The sequence below is a fragment of the Lepus europaeus genome, unplaced genomic scaffold, assembly GCF_033115175.1.
Source record: "Lepus europaeus isolate LE1 unplaced genomic scaffold, mLepTim1.pri SCAFFOLD_365, whole genome shotgun sequence".
NCBI classification, from domain to species: Eukaryota; Metazoa; Chordata; class Mammalia; order Lagomorpha; family Leporidae; genus Lepus; species Lepus europaeus.
Genome location: NW_026909238.1, coordinates 28,863 through 47,691, shown reverse-complemented (window position 1 = coordinate 47,691; position 18,829 = coordinate 28,863). Strand labels below are relative to the sequence as shown.

At 38.8% G+C, this 18,829-nt stretch overlaps 1 pseudogene; it reads right to left on the bottom strand.

The window, feature by feature from the left end:
• Nucleotides 1-14,563: 14,563 nt before the first annotated feature.
• LOC133754981 (palmitoyltransferase ZDHHC2-like) lies at nucleotides 14,564-16,053 on the bottom strand (annotated as a pseudogene).
• Between the last annotated feature and the right edge of the window lie 2,776 nt (nucleotides 16,054-18,829).

Below are 18,829 nucleotides of genomic sequence, written 5' to 3'. Positions count from 1 at the left end.
TTCCATAGTGTACATGCCCCAAATTTCTTTATCCAGTCTTTGGTTGATGGGCATTTAGGTTGGTTCCATGACTTAGCTATTGTGAAAAGAGCAGCAATAAATATGGGGGTAAATATACTCTTATTTGCTGATTTCATTTCCCTTCTGTAAATTCCCAGGAGTGGGAGGCCTGAGTCACATGGTAGATCTATGTTCAGATTTTTGTGATGCCTGATAGATTTGTGTGTTTTTTGTTTTGTTTTTGTTTTTGTATGCAGTTGCTTTAGCTATTTGGGGTCTCTAGTGTTTCCATATGAATTTCAGCATCATTATTTTTCACTCTTGCAACATTGTTTTTATGATTTAGTAATTTGAAAGGAGAGAAGGAGAAACAGATCCTCCGTCTGCTGGTTCATTCAACAGATTATCACAATTGATCAGGCTGGGGCCATGAGCCTCTTCTAGGTCTAAGAGGTGAGTTTAGGGGTCCAGAAGCTTGGTCCATCTTCCACTGATTTCCCAGGGACCTCACAGGGAACTGGATTGATTTTTTTTTTTTGGACAGGCAGAGTGGATAGTGAGAGAGAGAGACAGAGAGAAAGGTCTTCCTTTTTGCCGTTGGTTCATCCTCCAATGGCTGCTGCAGCCAGCGCATCATGCTGATCTGAAGCCCAGAGGCAGGTGCCTCTCCTGGTCTCCCTTGCAGGTGCAGGGCCCAAGGACCTGGGCCATCCTTCACTGCCTTCCCAGGCCATAGCAGAGAGCTGGCCTGGAAAAGGGGCAACCGGGATAGAATCTGGCGCCCCAACTGGGACTAGAACCTGGTGTGCTGGTGTTGCAAGGTGGAGGATTAGCCTGTTAAGCCACGGCACCAGCCAGGGAACTGGATTTTAAGTAGAGCAGCTAAGACTTGAACTGGAACCCATATAGGATGTCAGCACTGTAGGCCATTGTTTATCCCACTGCAACACACAGCTGTCCCAACCTTGGTGTTTTTAATTCTAATTTCTACCTCAGTTTTTTTTTTTCTGACTGACTGCATTACCTACACTCCTTTGAGATTTTTTTCTGAGTGTTCAGCAGAAGCCAAATCATTACCATCTGCCTTGTTTAAATTGTCAGATTTTTTTGGTTCTACAACAATTCTATGTTGACTGCTAAATACCTATAGAGGTAAGGCACATGACAAACTGCCAGCAACTGTGACCAAATAGTGAAATAGTGGTGTGGATAATGATAGGGCATGTTTGTGCCAGTTGAAGGAATGAGGAATTTGTCAGGGAAAAATGGATATGAGCCCTGACTTCTGCTATATGCCTGCATGTCCTGTCGCATCTGCAGTGCCAGACATCATGCTCCCAAAGCATGCTTGCACATCAGGGAGCACATGTTCTTTGCATCCCTGGAGGTGCATTAGCAGGTGCCTTGAATCTTCTAATTTGTTGGCATAGTGCTGAACATTGTCACTTGAACTCCTCATATCCTAATTCCTCCTCAATATGCATAAACTCCAAGGCACTTTGGCATCTTGCCTCTTGCTTGAGAAAGCAGGCATTGAAAGACATGCTGGCTTCTGGGCCCCCATCTCTGAAAGGCACTATGAGGCATGCTGCTCCTGGGTGCACAGAGAACTCTACCTCCCATTGAGATCTCCAGATTTGCCTTAGCTTGTATCAAGTATATTTCTGCCACCATGTTGGCTCTGAAACTCCTGCCTCATTCCTATCCAGGGGGCCTGGGGCAACAAAGACTAAGCAATAAGCACACGAAGTCCCCTTTGGGAACTCCTGGCTTCCAACATCTTTGCAAACCATGAGCTACAACTGTCCACTGCCTCATCCTGAAGACAGAGACAGCCCTAAGGCAGGAGACTTCAGTTTGGTATGAGAGTCCTGGGATATAGTATTTGCTAATGTAGAGGCTGTGAGACAGCTCCACATTGCCTTTATGCCTGAGAGTCACCCAAGTTTTCCCTCTATTGGGATGAATTATCCCTGGAAACAGGATTGTGCCTCAAGACATTGAGGTCTAAGAGTGAGTACCAGCTGACTGTGAGCACAATGCACAAGCTGCAAAGCAGTTTCCACTGGAGCACCAGCAGTGAAGCAACCTGTTTAGTGTGAAGCCTATTTTCCTCTTCCTATGTGATGGCATGGCTAACACGTCATGCTTGGGATCAAGACCCTGTCAGGCACCAAGAATCTGAGCATTGAATGTAAGGGAAGCAATTTTCATCTACAATGCAATCCCAGGGTCATGTAGACCATGCTGCATTTAAACTTATGCTGAAGTTGGTGCATCACTACATAGAGTCCCCCACCCCAAGCACTCATCTTTGTGAGCCCTGGGCTGACCCTCTGAAGGGATGCTTGGGCAGCAGCCTGCCCAGATATTCCTTGCAGCCCATCCAGAGTACCTATTAGAACTAATTTGGTGGTGAGAAGATTCCCTCTTTTCTTGAAATATCAGCCCCCGTAGACAGCACCCTACTGGTTGGTTGTCTTCTCTACCTCCTAGGAAGGGGACAAAGTGGGCCATGTGGGTTGGGGAGAAACTGCATGGGTGGACCCAGGTGCCCAGATGCTAAATACCCAGCCACTGGAACCAGAAGAATGGAACCAAGTGTCCAGAAGTTACCAACCCAGTTTCTGGCTCTATCCACCTCTATAGAATGACTTGGACTTACTTATGGTACCTAGGGTATCCCTGTATTCTCTCTCTTTTTTCTTTCCTTCTTGTTGTCATTTGATGTTCTTGCCTAACCATTTTCTGATTGGTGGGCTTTTCTGTCCTTTACTAATAACATTTTTCTGTGCTTAAATGCTTTATCTTCCAGACTTTAGAGTTTTCCTGAGATTTCTAGAGTTTGTAGCAGCACTTTGTAAAGTATAATTATGTAACAAAGACAAGAATATTTTTTGTTTCATGCTTAATTCCTCTAATATTCAAAAAATTAAAGTAACTCTAGGTTAAAATTCTATTTGTTCTTAAATTTTTTATGTAAATTCAAGAATCCTGTAGGTAGGGGAAAAAGAAACATGAAGCTTTAGTTATGGGAATGTCTTGGTAAATAAAGCTATGGCGTAAGAAAGAAGCCAATTCATGGGAAATTCAAGTTATACTCATCCTAAATTGAAAATGCTGGTGATCTTTAAGAAGAAATAAGTGAGGTAATACAAGAATGTTTTAGAAGTTTGGTGGAAGATGAATCTTGTGTAGGATTTGGTTGGCTGACACTAGAAAAAAATCGTTATATGTATTTTTATGACAGGCAGAGTTAGTGAGAGGGAGAGAGACAGGAAGAGACAGAGAAAGGTCTTCCTTCTGTTGGTTCACTCTCCAAATGGCCACTACAGCTGGTGTGCTGCAGCCAGCATCCAGGAGCTGGTGCTTCTTCCTGATCTCCCATGTGGATATAGGGCCCAAGCCCTTGGGCCAACCTGCACTGCCTTCCCAGGCCACAGCATTGGAAGAGGAGCAACTGGGACAGAATCTGGTGCCCCAACCAGGACTAGAACCCAGAGTGCTGGTGCTGCAGGTGGAGCACTAGCCAAATGAGCCACGGCCTCTTTATATGTATTTCTAAACATCAGTAATGCAGTAACATTAAAGGCACACTGTTATAAGATTAGAATTTAATCTTATAAATTAAAAGCAAACAGGTTTTGTGCTAAACATTGTTCAAAAATTTTGATCTTTTTAATTTCAAAATCTAATGTCAACCCATCTTCTAGGCTATAGTGTGTTTTGTCTTGTATTTAATTTGTGGCTATCCCCTTCCATTTTTACTCAGCTCCTGTCTGATTGTCTACCTCTCACTTTGTCTTTATGTGTTTAAGTTGTCTGAAGTAATGGGTTAATGTCCATGTGGTAATTTTGTTAAATTTCTATGTGTTAATTATTTTATTCATTTTTTCCTAAGTTTTTGTACTGATTTAACAAACTAATCTTAGTTTTGTAATAATTTATGTGTCATTGGGAAGGAAATATATACATTTTCTTTTGTATATTGAATTATGATTGCTTAGGTAGAGCTGAGCTGTGAAAGAGTCAAGGCTATTTACTTTTTTTCACACATTTGGTCACCTTACAGTTGACTAAACCTAGTCAGTAATTCTTGTTGAAACACTGAATAAATCAATTTTTTTCAGTGATGTAGTATCTTGATGATATTTTAAACTTCTGATAACAAGCATCTGTCTTTTTATTTTATTATTTTTTAAGATCCAAAGTTCTAAATGAAATCCTTGAACTATAAAATATCCATTTAGATTTTTAGAGCCTTCCAAGATCCAATCCCCCACTTGAATGGTTACTGAAGTAAAACCATCCTTACTACCCTGGCTACAGAACCTGAAGCAGATAAATCAACCTGGCTCTATTTCATTTTTCTATTCTTCATTTATATCTTCAGATTTAAGATGCACTAGACTGCACACTATGTTGGATTAAAAATTGTAGTTGTACTTTTGCAAGGACACTTAGAATATAAAGGGACCCAAATATGACAACTTGTCATTAGATTATTTTTCATAATCAGAAGATTTGCAGTACATTAATTCACCTTTTAAAAAAATCAGCTTTAAGGGGGTTTTGGCTGTGGTGTAGTGCACTAAGCTGCCATCTGCAGAGCTGGCACCCAAGTTGGGTCCTATTCAAGACCCTTCTGCTCCACTTCCAATCATTCTCCCTGATAATGTTCCTGTGAAGGCAGTGGATGATAACCCAAGTGCTTCAGGCTCTGCACCCACATGGGAGACCCAGATGAGGCTGCTGGCTCCTGGCTTCAGCCTGGCACAGTCTTGGACTTTGCAGCAAGTTGGGGAATGAGCCAGTGTATAGAAAATCTCTCCTCTCTTTCTATCCCTCCTTCTCTCACTGTGACTCTGACTTTCAAATAAATATTTTAAAATAATCAGCTTCAGGGGTGAGCATTGTGATGTACTGTGTTTAACCACCACCCAAGATACCAGCATACTTTATGGGCACTGGTTCATATCCTGGCTGCTGCTTTTCAGAAGCAGGTCCCAGCCTAGGAAAGTAGTGACAGATTGTCCAAGTCCTTGGCCCCTTTACACCCATATAGGAGACCCAGAAGAAACTCCCGGCTTCTGGATTTGGCCTGCCCATCCTTGGCCAGTGAGGCCATTTGGAGATTGGACCAGTGGATGGAAGATCTTCATCACTCTCCACATCTCTGTTTCTTTCTTTCTCTCATTCTGTAACTCTGCATTTCAAGTAAATAAATAAATCTTTAAAATCCAACAAAACAAAATGAATTAATAAAGGAAACTATTTTGTTCTGGACTTTTCTTTGATGCTGGACTCTTACATACTACAGTCAGAAGAGATTTACCCCAAGGATACTAGTGTGTTTTTACATACACAAATCACTACACATGACATGCTATAACAACAAAAGTGCAAAAATAGTATGTTATCCTCAATAGATGTAGAAAAGGCAGCTGATAAAAATTAAAGAGTCTTTTGTTACAGGAACTCTGAGCAAATTAGGTACACAAAGAATACACAATAACATAATAAAGGACATATACAACAAGCCAACAGCTGACACTATATTGAATGTGGAGAGGCTGAAGAATTCTTCTCCAAGATCTGGAATAACACAAAATGATCATTTTAAGCATTTCTATTTAACATAGTATGAAAAGTCATGTAGCAATTAGGTAAGAGAAAGAAATAAAGAGACATTCAAATTGGAACAAAGGAAGTCAAAATGTCACTGGTGGGAGATGCCATGAGCACATACATAGAAAACATCACATACTCTAACAAAGATCTTTTAGAATTAATTAAACAAATTTGCAAGATAAAATGTCAAAATATAAAAGTCAGTAGCAGTGATTTATACTAATAGCAAGTTATCTGAAAAAGAAATTTATTTTATTTTATTTTTTTATTTTTGACAGGCAGAGTGGACAGTGAGAGAGAGACAGAGAGAAAGGTCTTCCTTTTGCCGTTGGTTCACCCTCCAATGGCCACCGCGGTAGCGCGCTGCGGCCGGCGCACCGCGCTGCTCCGATGGCAGGAGCCAGGTGCTTCTCCTGGTCTCCCATGGGATGCAGAGCCCAAGCACTTGGGCCATCCTCCACTGCACTCCCTGGCCACAGCAGAGAGCTGGCCTGGAAGAGGGGCAACCGGGACAGGATCGGTGCCCTGACCGGGACTAGAACCCGGTGTGCCGGCGCCGCAAGGCGGAGGATTAGCCTGTTGAGCCACGGCGCCGGCTGAAAAAGAAATTTTAAAACTATTATTTCCAATGACTATAAAAATACCAACCTAAAACTCAGTTCAACCAATAGAACAATGAGACCTGGAAAATACTGATGAAAGAAGTTGAAAAGGCACAAAAGAAATGAAGACATCTATGGCCATAGATTGGAAGAATAGATATCAGTAAATGATCATATTAACCAAGGCTGCATAATGATTCATGCAATTCTTATCAAAATGCCAATGGCATTTTCATAGAACTAGAAAAAATATTAAAATTAATTTAAATACATGAAAGAGCCCCAAATAGCCAAAAATATATTGACTAAAAAGAACACAACAGGATATATTTATATTACCCAAATTTAAAATATTTTTCAAAGCAAAGTCACAATGAGGTTTCCTCTCACTCCAGTTAAAATGGCTCTCATGTGGATATCAACAAACAACAAATGTTAGTGAGGATATGGGGAAAAGGTACCCTAACCCACTCTTTTGGGATGTGAACTGCTCTAGCCACTGTGAAAGACAGTATGGAGATACCTCAGAAATCCAAATATAGATCTACCATATGATCCAGCCATCCTATTCATGGGAATTTACACAAACTTCAAGAAATCAGCATATGAAGGAGTTATATGTACCCCTATGTTCATTGCAGCACAATTCAAGATAGCTAAGACCAGCAATCAACTCACATGTCCATCAGTTTTTGACTAGAAAAAGGAACTATGCTATATATACACTATGTAGTATCCTGTATTTTGCAACAAGATGGGCACTATCAGAAACCGTTTTACTAAATGAAATAAGCCAATCCATAAAGGACAGATATCATATATTTTCCTTGATCTGAGGTAACTAATAAAATACCTGAAATGCAATGTTGTGAAATAGATATTTTGAGATTTGATGATTTTACAGCTCCTGTCTCTTCCATTAAGGAACAGTGTTTTTTTTTTTTTTTCTTCATACTATTTGTAGAATTCTTTTGTTTAGTGTAGGATTAACTATATGATCTTTAAGTAAATTGAACATAGATCTAGGTAAAAATTTGGAGTGGGAATGTGAGAAGAAAGAGGAAGAAGTTTTGGAGTTTGGGCAGGAAATAGGGTGGTGATGAGTATCACTATGTTCCTAAATCTGTATATAGGAAATACATGATATTTGTATAACAAACAAAATTTAAAAAGTAAAAACTTATTTCCATTGGGCATGCTTGTATATATATACCCCCTATATCTAGATCTAGATCTAGATCTAGAACTAGATATATAAATATCTATATCTATATACATGTAGATATAGATATATATATATATACCTAGATATAGATATAGATATACCTATAGATATACCTATATATCTATATATATTAATATATTATATATTATACATAATATTATATAAAATATTAATATATAATATATAGTAGATTAATATTATATTATATATAATATATTAAAATATTATATATTAATAATTATAATATATTAATAATTATATAATTATATCTGTATATATCTATGTAGTCTATATATCTATATATTGTATATAGATTATATATATAGATATCTATATATCTATATCTACCTATTGAAAGATTGGAAGTACAGGTATATATATATATATATATATATATATATATATATATATATATACATATATATATATAGAGAGAGAGAGATATCTCAAATAGTGGCATTGCTGGAACATACAGTAGTTCTTTCAGATTTTTTAGGAATATTAACTCCTTTTTTGGGGATGTACTTAATTACATTGCCACCAAAATTACATGAAGATGCCCCTTTCTCCGCATCCTCTCCATCACTCATTGTCTGTCTTTTGAGTAAAAGGCAATATACTTAGAATAAAATAATAACTTATTGTAGCTTTCATTTGCATTTTCCCCGTGATTAGTTATAGTGAGCCTTTATTCATTAACCTGTTGTTAATTTCTAAATCTTCCTTTGAGAGATCTATGTTTCAATGTGTTGTTCATTTATAAATTGTATTTTTTGCTATCAAGCTGCATTTCTCATATGTATTAATTATTAGCACCTTTTCAGATATATTGATTATAAATATTTTCTCCCATTTTTAAAATTTATCTTTATTTTTAGAAATTGCTGTTTCATTTCTTAAAATTTTATTTGTTATACAAGTTTATGTATTTGATACATAAAGATTTAGGAACATAGTAATACACCCACCCTACCCTCCTTCCCACCCATGTTCCAACAATTTTTGCTCCTCACTCTCTGATTCCCACTCTTAATTTTTATAAAGATCTATTTTCCATTTACTGAATGATCATAAAGTTAACCCTACATTAAGTGAAAGAACTCAACAAATGGTATGAAGAAAAAAGATGCTATCCCTCAACAGAAAAGACAAGGCTGTAAACAATCATCAAATCTCAAAAGGTCCATTTCATACAATACATTATATTTTAGATACACTATTAGCTTTGATCAAGAAAAATATATGATATCTGTCATTTTGTTTCTGGATTATTTCACTTAAAATAGTTTCCAGTTGTGCCCATCTAGTTGCAAAAGTGGTAAGACACATCATATGGTAGGTCTATATTCAGATTTCTGAGATATTTCCGTACTGTCTTCCACAGTGGTTACACCAGTTTACATTCCCATCAACAGAGGACAAAATAAGTCTTTTGAAGATACATTTGCTTTCCTATGTTTATTACAGAACAATTCGCAGCAATCAAGAAATGGAGACAACCTAAGTGTCCATCCACTAATGAATGAATAAGGAAAATATGATACATATAACCAGTGGAATACTATTATGCCATTAAATGATTTAAATCTTTTCATATGTAAGAAGATTGGAAGTATAGGTAATTAAGTGAAATAAGCCAAGCACAGAAAGATAAGCATTGTGCGATTTCACTCATGTGGAATCTAAATGGTTGATCTAATGTAAATTAGATATATAATGGTGGTTACCAGAGTCTGGGGAGTGTGGTGGGGGGAGTGAAGGATGGAGAAAAAATGATGAACAGATACTAAGCCATAGCTAGATAGGAGAAAGAATTTCTGGTGTTCTATTGTACAGTTGATTGACTATAGATAATTACAATGTATTATACATTATTCTAAAATAAACTGGGTGAAGGGCTTTTCAATATTTTCTTCAAAAAGAAATGATGTTTGAGGAGGCAGATATGTTAACCCTAATTACACATTAAATTATAAATGTATACAAATATCAAGTCATAACATGATAGTCCATAAATATGTATAAATTTTTGTGCTCATTAACAAATTGTTTTCAAATTATTATAGAGGAAGAAGGAAGGGGAGGGAGGGAGAAGTGCAGGGGAAGAGGGGAGAAGGGAGAAGGGAGAGGGAGGGGAGAATCAGGAGGGGGAAGGAAAGTGATGGACGAGGGCATGGTGGAAGGAATTAAAGAAGGCAAGCAAAACCAAATATTAAGATTAAAAACAAATGGTGAACAAGAAAATATTGTTACCAGCTTTCTGCAGACGAAATGGAAATATATACATTCATGCAAATAGAGATAAAATATTAAAATGCAGCTATCTTTTTCAACATTCATTTATTCATTAATTCATTTATTAACTTTATTAAATTATACAATTTGTATTACCCTATGCCAAAAATTGGAGGAGAGTAAAAAAGACATTGTTGTTTCAAATGAGATACTGTCACTGAGAATGATATTACATTTCTTTTTAAAAGATTTATTTTATTTATTTGAAAGGTAGAGTTACAGAGAAAAGGAGAGAGAGAGATCTTTCACCCACTGGCTCACTACTCAAATTATTGCAATGACTGGGCCTGGGTCACTCTGAAGCCAGGAGATTCATCTGAGGCTTCCATGTGAATGCAAGGGCCCAAGGACTTTGGCTATCTTCTGCTGCTATCCAGGTGCATTATCAGGGAGCTGAATCAAAAGAGAAGCAGTCAGGGCTCAAACTAGTGCCACTATAAAGCAGCAGCTTTACCTGCTAAGCCACAATGCTGTCCCTTTTGATATCTTTAAAATCATCTTCACTATATTTTCAATATCAGGTAAACAATTGATTGTTTTAAATTAAACTGTCACTACATTGATTGGTTGCTTGCAAAAAGTAAAAGAAAAATTTTTCTTAATAGATAGGATCAATCAGAACCTCAAATTATGTCTGCATTTTTTAATGCAAAGTATCTAACATACAACTTAGATTTAATAGACATGCCAGGAAGAAAGATATATGAAACAGAGCGACTGGAGATCTAGATATTGGAGTTATCAAGACTAGAATATAGATAACTGACAAATATTCAAGATTCATGATAAGAGAGTTTTCACAGATAAATAAAAAAATAGTCTAAAAATCACATAGACATACTTTAACACAAAAACAGAAAAACTAAAATAAGTGAATGAGATTAATAACAGTTTAGAAAAAGCTAAAGTGAAAGAGAAGTGGAATACTTGCTGGCCTTCAGAATTCATGGAGGATTGGCTCCAATGCCATTCACAGATATCCAAATCCATGGATTCCTAAATCTCTTGTATAAAATGGCATAGTATTTATACATCTTCTGGTACACCTTAAATCATCTAGATTTACTTAAATACCCAATAAAATGTAAATGCTATGAAAATAATTACTGTGTTATTGAAAGAATAATGTCAAGAAATATTTTTTGAAAGGCAGAGTGGACAGTGAGTGAGAGACAGAAAAGTCTTTCTTTTCCATTGCCCCCCCCCCCCCAGTGGCACTATGGCGGGTACGTTGTGGCTGGTGAACTGTGCCGATGGTCTCCAATGCGGGTGCAGGGCCAAGCACTTGGGCCATCCTCCACTGCCTTCCCAGGCCACAGCAGAGAGCTGGACTGGAAGAGGAGCAACCGGGACTAGAACCTGGGGTGCTAGCACCGCAGGTGGAGAATTAGCCTAGTGAGCCATGGCACTGGCCACCAAGAAATCTTTGAATGTACAATTAAATCTATACATGTAGATTTCATTTTTTTGAAAAATTTTTATTTATTTATTTATTTATTTATTTATTTATTTATTTATTTATTTTACTTTTCCAAATGCAATTTTTAGATATAATCACTTAGGTGCTTAAATGAATACATAAAAGACCCAGAGGGGGATCTTACCAGTACTCTAACAAGGTAAAGTATACAAATCCCTCTTTTTCCCCTAGCTTCCAGCTTTGCAAGAGGGAACACCTAACAAAATCCAATCCAGTATATCACTATACCAGTTCTGTGCTTTGAAAAAATATCTGGCTACATATGAGTCTGAATACATCAAATGCTGCTCTTGCCCTTAAGACTTCTAAGAGTAGTTATCATTCTAGTGTGGCACTTCAGGATAATGAATAATGACCAAGGGGAAAAAAACTTTAAAGTAAAAGCAAGAATATATCATGTCTTCCCAGATTTTTTGAAGCAGATTGTCAAATTCTTCAGCTTAAAAAAAAAGTCTGAAAAAGACTGCTGCTATATTGTTCAAAGAACTGCATTCCTATAAAATGGACTTGGCCTATGTAGCTCATTCCATAAACACATTTAATATAAAACTCTTCATATTTTTGGCAAGGATAAGTAATTTTAAGGATAAATAATGGAGTTTTTATTCCATTGTCCCCTGGTATTTTAGTTTATTGAATATTTTTCTAACAAACATTTTGAAAAATTTATTATCAGTTTTTTCTTTGATTACCTACCAGTTACTTAACTATGTGTTTTTTGTTTTGTTTTGTTTTGTTTTGTTTTGTTTTTAAAGACAGAGTTACAGAGAGAAGTAGAGACAGAGAGAGAGAGAGATCTGGTTCACTCCCTGCAATGGGCAGAGCTTCACTGATCTGAAGCTAGGAACCAGGAGCTTCTTCCAGGTCTCCCACATGGGTACAGGGGCCCAAGGACTTGGGCCATCTTCTTCTGCTATCCTAGGCCATAGCAGAAAGCTGGGTCAGAAGAGGAGAACTGGGACTAGAACCAGTGCCCAAATGGGATGTCAGTGCTTCAAGTCAGGGCTTTAACCAACTACACCACAGTGCAGGCCCCTCAACTTTTCTTTTCAACATCATAAATACAATAGCTTAGAGTTAGCCTTTCTGCTTTTGTTTTTGAAAGTAGATCCTGGAGATATGTAGAGTCCTAACTGGAGAAGTAGCAATGAAATAATATAATTTAATGATACACCACTGTCTCCTGTTTTCTTTTTCTTTTTTAAATTTATTTTAAAGGTAGAGTTATAGACAGTGAGAGAAAGAGACAGAGAGAAAGGTCTTCCTTCTGTTGGTTCACTCCCCAAATGACTGCCATGGCCTGTGCTGTGACTGGAAGAGCTGTGACTGGAAGAGGCGCAACTTGGACTATGCCCATATGGGATGCCGGCACAGCAGGTGGAGGATTAACCAAGTGAGCCAGGTGCTGGCCCCAACTATGTGGTTTTAAAAGGTAATCTGCTTTAAATTCTCAAAGTCAATACTAAGAAAAGTATACAGCATATCCTAATTGTTAACATTTATAAAATGTATAGTTCATTCAAATAAAAAATAATACTTTTTTCATAAATAATGCATACAAAGCACAAGAGCTTTTTAGTATATTTAGTGAAGCCAAGCATTTTGACATCAACAAAAACATCTTTTTATCTTAAACTAAATTTTCAAACAGCATGTCATTTAGTTCATACTGAACTAAATTTCCAAAAAAATATGATTTTTGTTTAATGATTTGCATAATTTAATCTTGATAGGTACTTCAAGAAACATATAGTTTTACTGTCATAGTTTTGATGAGAAGACATAATAAAAATAATATAGATACCACTGGAGGATTAACAGGACAAATAATAGAGATATATTACAGGAGGGTGAATCCATTGAATGAAAAGGAATTCTTTTTTTTTTTACCACTTCTACTGTTTCATTCATAACATTGATACATATGGCCCACAGGAGAATTTCCATTCATAACAGTGAAAGAAGGTTTGTCTTATAACAGTGGACATCTCTACATTGTAATATTTCCCAATTCATCTCATGCCCCAGAAAATTCTGCTGTGCCTAACCCTGAACAGAACTCCCTGTAGTACATCTTGCTGCAACCTCAATCTTCTCCATGAATCAGTACATTTTGGCATCAAGATAATGGTAAGTTCATTCCCTGGTCATGTAGGATAGCTGAGTTCACCACCATATGAAGAAGACGATCTCTCAGTTCAAATTTTGTTTCAGTCAGTGCTGTTTTAATGTGACTTGGTTCTTCATCAACTCTGACTTCCATCTGCTATAAGATTCTGAAGAAGATGGGAATCCAGGCTTGGGCATACAGAACATCACAGCTTTGTTTTATTTGGGTGCCATGGTGCCATTTTAGGTGACCCATTCCCAAAAGATAGCCCTGACCCCCAGATTAGATGTCATTGGCCTACCCATTGCTTCTTGTTTTTTTTTTGTTTTGTTTTTTATTTCATAAATGTGAATTTACAAAGTGCAACTTTTGTATTGTTGTGGCTCCCCCCCCCCAAAAAAAGGAATTCTTAACAGAAGTTCAATACTTTTACTAAGTTCAATAAGAGAAATGACTAAAAAGATGTAAAAACCTAAGCCCACAAAATTGTATCAGAAGTCAATCTTAATAATGTTGCAGATTTTGCTCCAATTACAAAAATCAGAAAAGATGAAAGGTGTTTCTGATTTAGAATTATTTTCTAAGAACATTGGATTCATTTTCTGAAATGTGTTCTATCCATTTGCTTGATCAGAAAGCTCCAGCTTCAATGTTCATACTTATTTTCTAATGGAAAGCAAAGTCTAGAAGTAATTAAAGTCTGATAAAATGGATGGTGATCTTCAAGTATAGGCCATTTTGACTTTGTAATGAAGTCATAGTTATGACAGGTCAATAAGTCTGAGGTTCATTTCCTATCAAAAGGAAAAAGTAAAAGAATTCTGGTTTATTTCCCCTACCTTCTTAATAGTAACTAACAGATTTTACAAATCAAGCACCTTATAGTGTGAAATGAAATCCTTTAAATCTGAAACAATATCTTAAGTCTTAATTTTTGAAAAAAAATCAGATAATCAATGAAGTTTTTAAGTAATAAACTGTGCTACCCACATTGTTTAGGTGAAAACTGGCCCATGAATTTAGGCTGAGTTTTCGATAGAAGATATTTCTTCTTTGATTCATATACAATAAAACATTTTAATATTTAATAACAATCTCTGTTTCTGTATATTGGATCAAAAGTGTGTTATGTTTTAAGTGACAACTTACAGACAATTAACTCATATTCTGCATATCCAAATGGTGGCTTCATATGGGAGTTTTTATCCACGTACAGCATCAATACTTTAATAAAGCATGAATTTATTTTGCTTGAGGATTAAGTCTCATTCTCCATGGTTAATGCAGGATTGCTCATAGCAGCTTTGCCTCTTCCAGGGTCTATATTGCTTTCTGTCCAAGACTGAGAGTCAGTAAGAAGGTGGCTTGGGGATTCTCACAATGGCTTTGCAGGAACTTATGGTTTTCAAGATTTTAGCTGTTGAATTCAGTCCTGCAGGAGTAGATGGTTGTGCAGGATCCTGGTTAACAAGGCAAGCTTGGAAGGAGCAGAGAGACATGAAAAAGTGGGTAGCAACCAGTACTTCTTTTTTTTTGACACGCAGAGTGGATAGTGAGAGAGAGAGAGAGACAGAGAGAAAGGTCTTCCTTTGCCGTTGGTTCACCCTCCAATGGCCACTGCAGCCTGCATGCTGCGGCTGGTGCACCATGCTGATCTGAAACCAGGAGCCAGGTGCTTCTGGTCTCCCATGGGGTGCAGGGCCCAAGCACTTGGGCCATCCTCCACTGCACTCCCTGGCCACATCAGAGAGCTGGCCTGGAAGAGGGGCAACCGGGACAGAATCTGGCGCCCCAACCAGGACTAGAACCCCATGTGCTGGCGCCGCAAGGCAGAGGATTAGCCTAGTGAGCCACAGTGCCGGCTGCAACCAATACTTCTTCTCATCACCAAAAACTTGTCTCATTAGTTTTACTGAGACCTAAGCTGAATGCATTCTTAATGGTTCCACTTCGAAATACTGGACTCCTGAATGCCTCTAATGTAGATTTATTTTTGCTGACTAGCCAACAGTGATAGCCAAATAGAGAAGATAAGCTGACAGAAAACTAGCTTCAGCAAAGATTAGAAACATCATATGGAACTTGGCTTGAGTACCTGGTAGACCACTTGTCCAAACTTTAACAAAATACTGTAAGTCTGTAGCCATGATAAAAAGGCAGTACAGCAGAGAATAAGCCAGGAAAAGGAGGAATTTACAATCTGAAAGTCCAACACAATTGTTCACCCATGGGCAATGATGATCCATCTTCAAAATACATTTATCACAGACGGAACAGGGATGGTAGTGATCTGGTTTTATAAGCTGGCATCTGTCACAATAGCAGATGGCTCCAGTCATGGTCCTGGTATAAATGAGAAGATCCCTAGATGCTCGCCTAACAACTTCCCGATGGGCTTGTCCTCTTTGCTCTCTCTCCAACAATTCTTTCTCTGCATAAGAGAGATGGCATTCTTTGGAAGGATCCATTGGTAATGTAAAGATAGTTTTCCAGTACGACCTGACAAACATCGCGAAAAGTAGATGATAAGCCAACTAGCCCACAACTTGTTCGCCAATGTTTTCCATGGAAACTAGGCAGAGCTAGATGGTGGCGGCTAGTAGGACCAGCCCTGGAGGAGGCTGATGCACACCACCGGGATCCAGGACGGCACCCGCCACAACACACGCTGGTACCGCCACCTGATGCTGCACAGGCCCGAGGGCGCCATCTTCCAGCGACATTCACCTGCCCAGCTCTGGCCTCTGGGCGGGATGGCCGCACCAGGTGCTCCCGGCAGGACTGGCCTGGGGGCGGGGGCTGGTTGTGCTGTGGCCACTGCCGCCACCACTGTGAACACCCAGCTCCTCAGCCCAACGGAGGCGGCAGCCACGGGAGGAGGAGGCAGAGGAGGCAGCTCTACATGTAGATTTAAAATGTATTTTCTATCGACTGTTTTGCTGAAGACATGGAAGCATAATCTCTGTTTATAGAAAGCCAAATCCAAGAGAGAATAAAATATTCAGTCTTAAAATGGGGAGAAAATAAAAGATGAAAAGTGACAATGATGCATGAATTAAATAAGTCACAGAGAAACTGCTGACATTTTTCAATTGTAGGCCCAAGTGGAAAGGTTTAAAAAGGAAAAACAAGAAGCAGAAACAATATTGAAGAAGAAAATCATTGAAAATTTTCCAAAACTTTAAAAAGTCAACAATTGTGGGGAAATTAGTTACATGATGGTGCCCAAAGGAAGTAAGGTGGGCGGAATCCAAAGTTGTTTACCACTAAAACTAATTGGCTGCGCAACATCAGGGGAGGTAACAAAACTAGTAACAAGTGTATAGACATATGGCTAGTCCTATAGAAATCCCCCAGTAAAATGACCGTTTAAGTGATTGGTTGGTCCTTAGCCCTGCCCCAATGACTCTGCAGTTTTGTGCTATAAAAGGTTCTGTTTCGCATGAAGTAAATGAGTCCTTGCTAGACTTGGCTCCCTGCTGCATCTGATTGTCTCCGGGATCGGGAGGCTGGGGAACAGGCGAGCGGCGCACTTACCTTTCCTCGGACCCAGTCCATCCTTGTACGGGTGGACTAAGACCCAGCAAACAATCACCAAATCATAGATGCTGCAAACCATTTTCAAGGTAAACCATAGTTAGCCTTAGTTTCATTTTTTGAAACTAAAGACAAACAGAAGACAACAAAATATATAATCTCCAAAGGATCTAAAGTGAGAGAATAGCTAACTTATCTGTGTCTGGTTTCACTGTATTAGTTGAGGAATCTGAATTTTGTACTGCTGTCAGTAAAATCAGTATCCATTAACACCTATAGGCATCATATGTGAAAGTGTATATATATATATATATATATATATATATTTCAAAAAAAATTTCAAAAAAAATTGAAATGGACCATAGCTGGAACATTTTTACTCAAGCAAATATTGAAGCAAACATTCTGACTGGAGAGAAATAGTCTCAGAAGAACAATGGTGAAGAAATTAATGAATCTTGACTTGAAACTTTTCTATTATCATTGTGTGTATTCCATATATATTTTTTTGCATTCTATAGTTTCTTTTTTTTTTTGACAGGCAGAGTGGACAGTGAGAGAGAGAGATACAGAGAGAAAGGTTTTCCTTTTGCCATTGGTTCACCCTCCAATGGCTGCCGTGGCCGGCACATCATGCTGATCTGAAGCCAGGAGCCAGGAGCTTCTCCTGGTCTCCAATGCGGGTGCAGGACCCAAGGATTTGGGCCATCCTCCACTGCACTCCTGGGCCACAGAGGAGAGCTGGCCTGGAAGTGGGGCAACCGGGACAGAATCTGGTGCCCGACCAGGACTAGAACCTGGTGTGCTGGTGCCACAAGGCGGAGGATTAGCCTATTGAGCCACAGCGCTGGCCCTATAGTTTCTATGCCTTATACTAAAGAAAAGGTAAGGAACAGAGATGTTAAAATGAGGTAAAAATGCTGAATTTAACTGAGCAAGCCTGAGAATCTAAAAGCATTGTCCTGGTGACTTACTAATCAGTAAAAGTGATAACTAGACAGAAACCTTACAATTTTCTCCTTAACTCATCTCAGTGTGAGATTACCACAGTAAATTACAGGATTATGCTTTGCCCATAGTAAAAAATGGTCTCAAAAATTAAAAAGTGGTTTTTGTTACAGAGAACATAACTAGGCAATCTATTCATATCAATCATCTCCAGGGGAGGAGGAGTGGGAGCAGGCCTGAGTGGAGGAAGAGGCTCCCACAGAGTAGGGAAGGATTGCATTTCAAACACAAGCAATTATGCAAACCCACACTCACCATGCCTAGAAAAAGAGAAAGGGACACTGAAGGGGAGAGCAGGGGACCTGCTGGAAGACTCCCTAAATGTTCCGAAGAGGCAGAAGACCTCAAAGTGGAAAAGGCCGCAGCCACCATACAGGGGAGTGGCCTGTCCCCACAGAGGTGAAGAAAAGCACCTTTTCCAACACAGGCCCCAGGTATGCCTCAGGCTCCAGGCTCCAGCCTGGGATGCCTCAGGAGGAAGAGATGGAGGAGGAAGAAGCTTCCAAGGAAAAGACTGAGCCCCTCAGCATCAGAGATCATAGGAGACTGTAGCCACCAATATTTCAAGAGGGGCCTCCTCCACATTCCTGCCACTGACGGGGTGTTCCTGGGGACTTTGGCCATAGCCTGCAAACTGGGAACCTGCTCTCCCCCTCCACTCATTTTCCTCACTACAAGTCCAGCCCCTGAAGATTGATCTGGACTAGGTAATCCATCTGGCCCTTCCTTGCAGGTCCCCACACACTTAAGTTTAGTCAGGGCCATGTTTAAACTCTGGATGAGATTACTCCTCAGTGTGCCATCTTAATTAGAGCTGTTTCCCAGGGCTTCTCCTGGGGCACCGGCCAGCTCCTTCCACCTCATGACATTCCTCTCCCCTTCCCCCAGGCATTCTGGAGCACTGGGTTTCTGTCCAGGGTAGGGAGTGAAAGGGACAGCGC